This window comes from Otolemur garnettii, unplaced genomic scaffold (genome assembly GCF_000181295.1).
Source record: "Otolemur garnettii isolate 467f Iridium unplaced genomic scaffold, OtoGar3 scaffold00025, whole genome shotgun sequence".
Taxonomy (NCBI): domain Eukaryota; kingdom Metazoa; phylum Chordata; class Mammalia; order Primates; family Galagidae; genus Otolemur; species Otolemur garnettii.
In genome coordinates, this window is record NW_003852420.1 from 10984571 (window position 1) to 10991524 (window position 6954).

General features: G+C 37.4%; 1 pseudogene; it reads right to left on the reverse strand.

The window, feature by feature from the left end:
• Positions 1-3925: 3925 nt before the first annotated feature.
• On the reverse strand, positions 3926-5138 carry LOC100959644 (annotated as a pseudogene).
• Positions 5139-6954: the final 1816 nt, after the last annotated feature.

Consider the following 6954-nt stretch of genomic DNA (forward strand, 5'->3'; position numbering starts at 1 on the left):
AAAAAAAAAAAAAAAAAATTGTTTTAATTCACTAGTTACAAGAGGTAGACCAGAAGTTTAAAAAGTTTCAAAATTATTTTTATTTGGAAATAATTACAGATTCACCAGAAGGTTCAAAGAAATTTTAGGAAGGTTCCGTGATCTCTTTACATAGCCTCTCCATTGTTAACAGCTTGTATACCTCTGGTATAATATCAAAATGAGGAAATTGACACTGGGGCAAACCACAGAACTTATTCAGACTTTGCCAATTATACATACAGTCATTTGGGTGTGCATATGTGTATATCTCTATGCAATTTTATTACATGTGTAGTGTCAAGATATTCAGCTGTCCCCATACCACCTCCCTAATCCCCATCTCAAGCTCCTGGCAACCACTACTCTGTTCTCCATCTCTATAATTATGTTATTTCCCAAATGCTAGGTAAATGGAGCTATGCAGTATGTATCCTTTTGATGCTGGCTTTCTTCATTCAGCAAAACTTCCTTGGGGTTCATCCACGTTCTTGTAGGTATCAATAGCCTTCCTTCTTATTGCTGGGTAGTAGTCTGTGGTATGAATATCTCAAAGCTTGTTTAACTGTTAACCCTTTGAAGGACGTTTGGGTAGTTTGAAGATAGTACAAATAAAACTGCTATAAGCATTTTCGCAGAGGTTTCTACATGAAAATAGTTTTTTTCCCTTTCTGAATGTAATTGCTGGTCATACTGTAAGTCCATTTCCACCATTTTGTATCACTATTTTTTCACTTTAGCCATTCGGAGAGGTATTTGCATTTCTTTAATGCCTAATGATGTTAAACATTTTTTCATGTACTTGTCATCTGTGTGCCCTCTTCAGTGAAATGTTCATATTTTTTGACCATTTTCTAGTTTTATTTTTTTGCATTTTTACTGTTGAGCTTTGACAGTTGTTTATATATTCAAGGTACTAATTTTTTGTTGGATATGTAGTTTACAAGTACTTTTCTCTCTCTTTTTTTTTATCTTTTCTTCACAGAAGTTTTTAATTTTGAAGAGGTCTAATTTATCATTTTTTTTTCTTTTATGGATCATCTTTTGGTGTCAAGTCCAAGAACTGTTTGCTTGGTCCCAGGTCTCGAAGATTTTCTTCTGATTTTTTCTCGAAGTTTTCTGTTTTTATGTTTTACATTTAAGTTCCTGATCCACTTTCAATTACCTTTTGTATCAGTTGTGAGGTTAAGGTTGAGGTCCAATTTTATTTTTACTTTTAATTCCATAGTCCATTTTGAATTGATTTTTACACAAGGCGTGAAGTGTAAGTGAGGTTCATTCTTCACCAATGGATGATCAGGTATTAAAAAGCCTATCCCTGCTCCATTGGGTTGCTTTTGCTATTTTGTTAAAAATTAATTGGGCACATTTGTGTAGATCTACGTCTGGGTTTTATATTCTGTTACTTTGATCCATATGTCTGTCTCTTTACTAGTACCACATTGTCTTAATTACTCCAGCTAAATAATGAACCTTCATATTAACAAGAATGATTCTTCCTATTTTATCTTCTTTCTAAAATTATTTTGCCTCTTTTTAAGGCTTTTCCCTTTCCATAAAAATTTTAGGATAAGCTTGCCTATATCTACAGAAAACATTGCTAAGATTTTCACAAGAACTGTGTTAGACTGCTATACCCGGATTGAGGGAATTTACATCTTAACTATACTGAATCTTCCAGTCCATGAACATAGTATGTTTCTGCAAATATTTAGGTCTTTGATTTTTTACATTAGCATATTACCATTTTCATATCCTGTACATGTTTTATTAAATTTATACCTAACTATTCCTTTTTTTAGAAAAGCAATAGTAAATGTTATTACTTTGTTTATTGATTTATGTAAGAGACAGGATCTTGCTCTGTCACCCAGGCTGGAGTGCAATAGTGCAATCATAGCTCACTGCAGCCTTGAACGCCTGAGTTCAAGCAATCTTCTTGCCTCAGGCATTCACTGTTACCCCCAGTTTGACATTCTTAAAACATGTTTTGGTTTCCACTTATTCATTGTTAGCATATAGAAATACAATTGATTTTGCATATTTATCTTTCAGTTTGCAACCTTACTGAATCTAGGATATCTTTTTGTTTGTTGGTAAATTGCCTAGGATTTTATACATAGCAACCACATTATCTGCATATAGGATGATTTTATTTCTTTTTTTCAGTCTGTATGCTTTTTGTTTATCTTGCCTTACTTCAGCAGTTGGAATTCACAATACTATGGTGAATAAGAGTGGTGAGTGCACGACCATGTTTGTCTGTTTCCAGTCTTAGTGGCAAACCACTCATTCTTTCATCATGAAGTATGATGTTAGCAATAAATTTTTTGCAGTGCTCTTTGTGAGGTTGAGGAATTCCCCTCTATTCCTAGTTGACCGAGTTTTTTTTTTTTTTTTTTTAATCATGAACGGGTGTTAATTTTCTTCAATGCTTTTTCTGCATCCATTAATACAGTCATATAATTTTTCTTCTCTAACCTGTTGATATGATGGATAACATTGATTTTAAATATTAAAACAGTCTTGCACACCCCCAAATAAATCCCACTTTGTCAGGGTATATTCTCTTTTTTACATTTTGTTGGATTCAATTGGCCAATATTTTGTTGAGGATTTTGTGTTTTAGACCAATGAGAGATGTTGGTTTTCTAGTTTTCTTTCTTTTTTTATTGTGCTCTCTTAGTTGGGTTAGTATTAGAGTCATAGTGGCCCCATAAAATCAGTCTTCTTCTATTTTCTGGAAATTATTATGTAAAATTGGTGTTAATTCTTCTCTAAATGTTTGGTAAAACTCTCCAGTGAAATTATCTTTACCTGGGATTTTTTTTTTTGGAGGATCTAAATTATAAATTCAATTTTAAAAAAATAGTTAGAAGGCTGTTCAAGTTATCTATTTCATCTTCCCTGAACTTTGATAGTTTGTGTTTTTGTTGCTCTGTTATCTCTCCACTTTGATTTATTTATAATTTTTTTAATATATCACTTTTATAGTTTTCTTAGTGATTGTTTTTGTTTCAGCTATTATTGTATACATACTCTATATAACTAATCACCATCTACTGGTATGTTTTATCATTTCCATTGAAGTATAGAAATTTTACTTTCTTTTAATCCTTTTATCTTCCATACTTAAAAATTATAATTGTCCTAAGTATTACCTCTATATAAACATCAGATAATTTTATATTTCTTGCTTCATCCATAGACATGTTCATGAAAACTCATGAAGGAAGTATACTCTTACTTTTACCCATTCTGTTGTTCTTCTTTCTTTTCTGAAATTCTTTGTTATCATTTTCTTTCTGTTTTGAGGGCTTCCATAGGCATTCTTCAAGGGTAGGTCTGCTAGCAGCAAATTCTGTAATTTTCCTATGCCTGAGAATTTCCCTTTCATTCCTGAAGAACAGTTTCACCATCTATATAAGATTTGTGGTTGACAGGTCTTTTTTTTCAGCACTTGAAAATTAAACCACTTCCTTCTGGACCTCATGGTTTCTGATGGAAAGCCTGTTCTTACTCAAAGGGGTGTGGAACCAATTGGTACATTGAAACAACGTACGGACCATATGTTGTTTCTTTCCAACTGTGTCTAAGATTCTTTTCCTTTCTCTTATTTTTCAGGAATTAAATTATGATGTAACTTGGTATAATTTTTTTGGGTGGATTTATTCTATTGGGAATTTGCCTAAGCTTCTTGAATCTGCAATTTTATGCCTTTTGCCAAATTTAGGAATTTTAAGCGTTATTTCTTTGAATTTGTTTTTTAATTGTTTGTTTCTCACCACCTCTTTGATCAGGCATTTATTCAAAATAAGCTGTTCATTTTCCAAGTTTCATGATAAGAAAAAAAAAAAGCTGTCCAAAATGATTTGACTTTTATGGAATAAGCAAACACCTGAAGAGTTTACGCAGCAGGCTTCGTTTCTTCTCTGGTAGGTTTCTTTTGGGCTGTTTTTTTGGTAGAGGCAGCCTTTTTTCCCAGCAAAGGCCTTTTCCGTCTGCCTCTTAACACCTGCTTAGCTTCTTCCTTTTCACTGCTGCAGGCTTCTTGCCTTCCAACCCCCTTCTCATCTGACTTGGCCTGGAGTGCTGCAGCTGCCTGATTCACTCGAAGACTGTGATTCTTGGCCTGAAGAAGAATGGCATTCTGGTGGGTGGTATTGGCAAACGGGTTTAGCTTCCACATGGTTCTTCAACAAGATTCAGTGGATTCTTCTTCAGGACTCTGTGATGAATCTTTTTGTGTGGTGCTCAGAGAGCTCTTTGCATCTCCGGGCTTTTCAAGATTCTGCTAAAGTCTGTGTTCATCCTCTTGTGCCTGGGGAGGTTGTAGTTTCTCTTGAGGGAAGCAGTTTTATGCCAAGTGCCATCCAATCCATCTAGCTTTTGGAAAGCACTTTCAGTCCCACAATGCCCACCAGGAGCATTCATCTTGCTTAGGTCGAGCAGAGTGATTCCAAGGATGTTCCTAATGGCCTTGATGATACCAGGGCCCTAATTATAGATGATGTAAGGTTCCTGTGCTGGATATGATGATGGTTTCTCATTTTGCCCTTGCCAGTCCTCATTCCCTGAAAGGTGTAGACTTTTTGATACCATTCCAGGCCTTACATTTCTTACAAAGTAAAACAGCCTCCCTGGTCTTCTGGGAGCCTTCAACTTTACCTTCCAGCATCAAAGGAAGTTTGGGAATTTCCTCAATACAGTGACCTTTAGGTGGGATCAGTGCTGGTGAGGCCAAGGCAGCCAGGGCAGAGCAGGTGCCCAAATACCAGAGCAGATACCAGCAATGCCAGGTTTTAGTTGGTGCAAACATGCAGCCTCCATGACACATATCTTCAAAAGCATCCTGGCCTGAATGGTGAATCCCACACACCTCGAACTCTGGGAATTCTGGCCACAGCTCTGCCAGTACCCCAAGACTTGGCACCGGTCCTGAGGACCTGCTAACTCACTGTCGGCACAGGGATCTCTGTTGTTATTGCACAAGTTGGCATGAACAAAGTTCACAATATCTCATCAGATAGGAGCCTTGAAGACAGCAGACAAAGTGACATTTTTGCCAGATGACGCCCCTTTTTGGAATACACTGATATCAGTGGATGAGCGCAACCCATGGTGGGTAGAGGAGAAGGTCATGACCCTCTCAAGTTGGTGGCTCTTACAGGAAAAATTCTTTGAATACCTTTTCAGTTCCATGTGCTTTCTTTTTATTTTCTGGTACCTTAATGATAATTGAGAAAACATAAAAAGCTCAGAGCAGTTTGAGCTGTGTGAGGTATGCAAAACTTATCAGGCCCAGAGAGACCTAAGTGTAGGACTTCAGTCACGCACACTGCACCCATGGAAGGGGGAATTGTTTAAGGACGTTTTGTTCCTGACTAGCTGCCCCATCCATTAGCTTCATGTTGGTGGAATTTGTGAGATAAAGAACAATGTATAGTCAATCAGTAGGTTATGGTATTTTAACATAAATTCTTAATAAACAACTTAGGAACTACTTTCTCTGATCCTTTAAAAAATCTACTTTTAAATGCTATTAATGGAGTCTATTCTCCTGGGTTGCAGTCCATAAGCTTGGCCCGAATAAAAATCTCTACTTACATTAATTTTGCCTCAGCTTCTTCCTCTTCGGTTGACAGTATGAATGTGGAAACTTTGTTATCATCTCCCAGATAGCTCTGTTCATTTTTTTCCAGCTCATTTTATCTTACTGTTCAGATTGAACTTATTCTATTGATTGTCCTCAAGTTTATGGATTCTATCCTTGTCATTTCTCCTCTGCTATTGAACCCGTTCAGTGAGATTTTAATTTTCATCATCATATTGTAAATTCTATAATTTCTATGTGGTTGTATTTTTAGCTGGGATTTTCTATGTTTTCATTTGTCTCAGGGAGTCATATTACAAGAAATATGCCTTGGTTTTTGTTCACAGTTCCTGGCTCACAGCTCCTATAACACCTCCTAATTCCATAAGTGTCTAGAACCATAGGGGTATCTTTTCTTAAAATATTTGGCCTTTTATCCCTGGATCTCGAAGCAGCTTTGGAACAGCTCCAGAGTGACCAAGGGAATGAGATGTGTCTTTTGTTATTCATAATATGGCCTTTGGTAATGATGTGATTTTTATCACATGATGTCCCTAGATAACCATAGCATAGGGGGGCTGGTGGCCAGGAGAACCAAACATAGGATGAAGGGGTCGGAACTGAGAGCCCCACTTCCCTCCTTGGGGGAGGGTAGAGAGCTTGAAGGCTGAGTCCATCGCCAGTGACCAATGATTTGATCAATCCTGCCTACATAATGAAGTATGCATAAAACCTCAAAGGACAGGAGAAATTCTGGATGGCTGAACACATGGAACTTCCTGGAGACTTGTGCTTGGAGAGCACAGGTAAGCACCACGCCCCTTCTCCCATGCTTTGCCATATGATCTCTTCCACCCAACGGTTCATCTGTTTCCATCGTAGTATCTTTTATAATAAGTGAGGAAGTGAAAAGGAAGCGTTTCCCTGAGTTTTATGAGTCACCCCAACAAATTCATAAAACACAACGAGGCAATGGTGGAGCCCCCGATTTAGAGCCTGTTGTTCACAAGGAAAGATGACCACCTGGGATTTGTGAGTGGCACGGAAATGGGGGCTGTCTTGTGGGACTGAACCTCTGACCTAAGGGATCTGACACTATTGAACTGAATTAGAGTACACCCAGCTGGAGTCTAGGGGAGCATTGCTTGTTTGGTATGGGAACAAAGACCCTCAGCCATCTGGTGTCAGAAATTATGTTGAGGGGTATGTGAGGGTACAGAGTAGGAGAAAAAATTCCTGGTTCTTGGTGTGATGGGTGGTTTTGATTGTATCCTGGACATTTTGATTCTTCTGGTAGGATGCCGTTGGTCTGAGTCTTCTCTTTCAGTGAGCACTCATGCTGA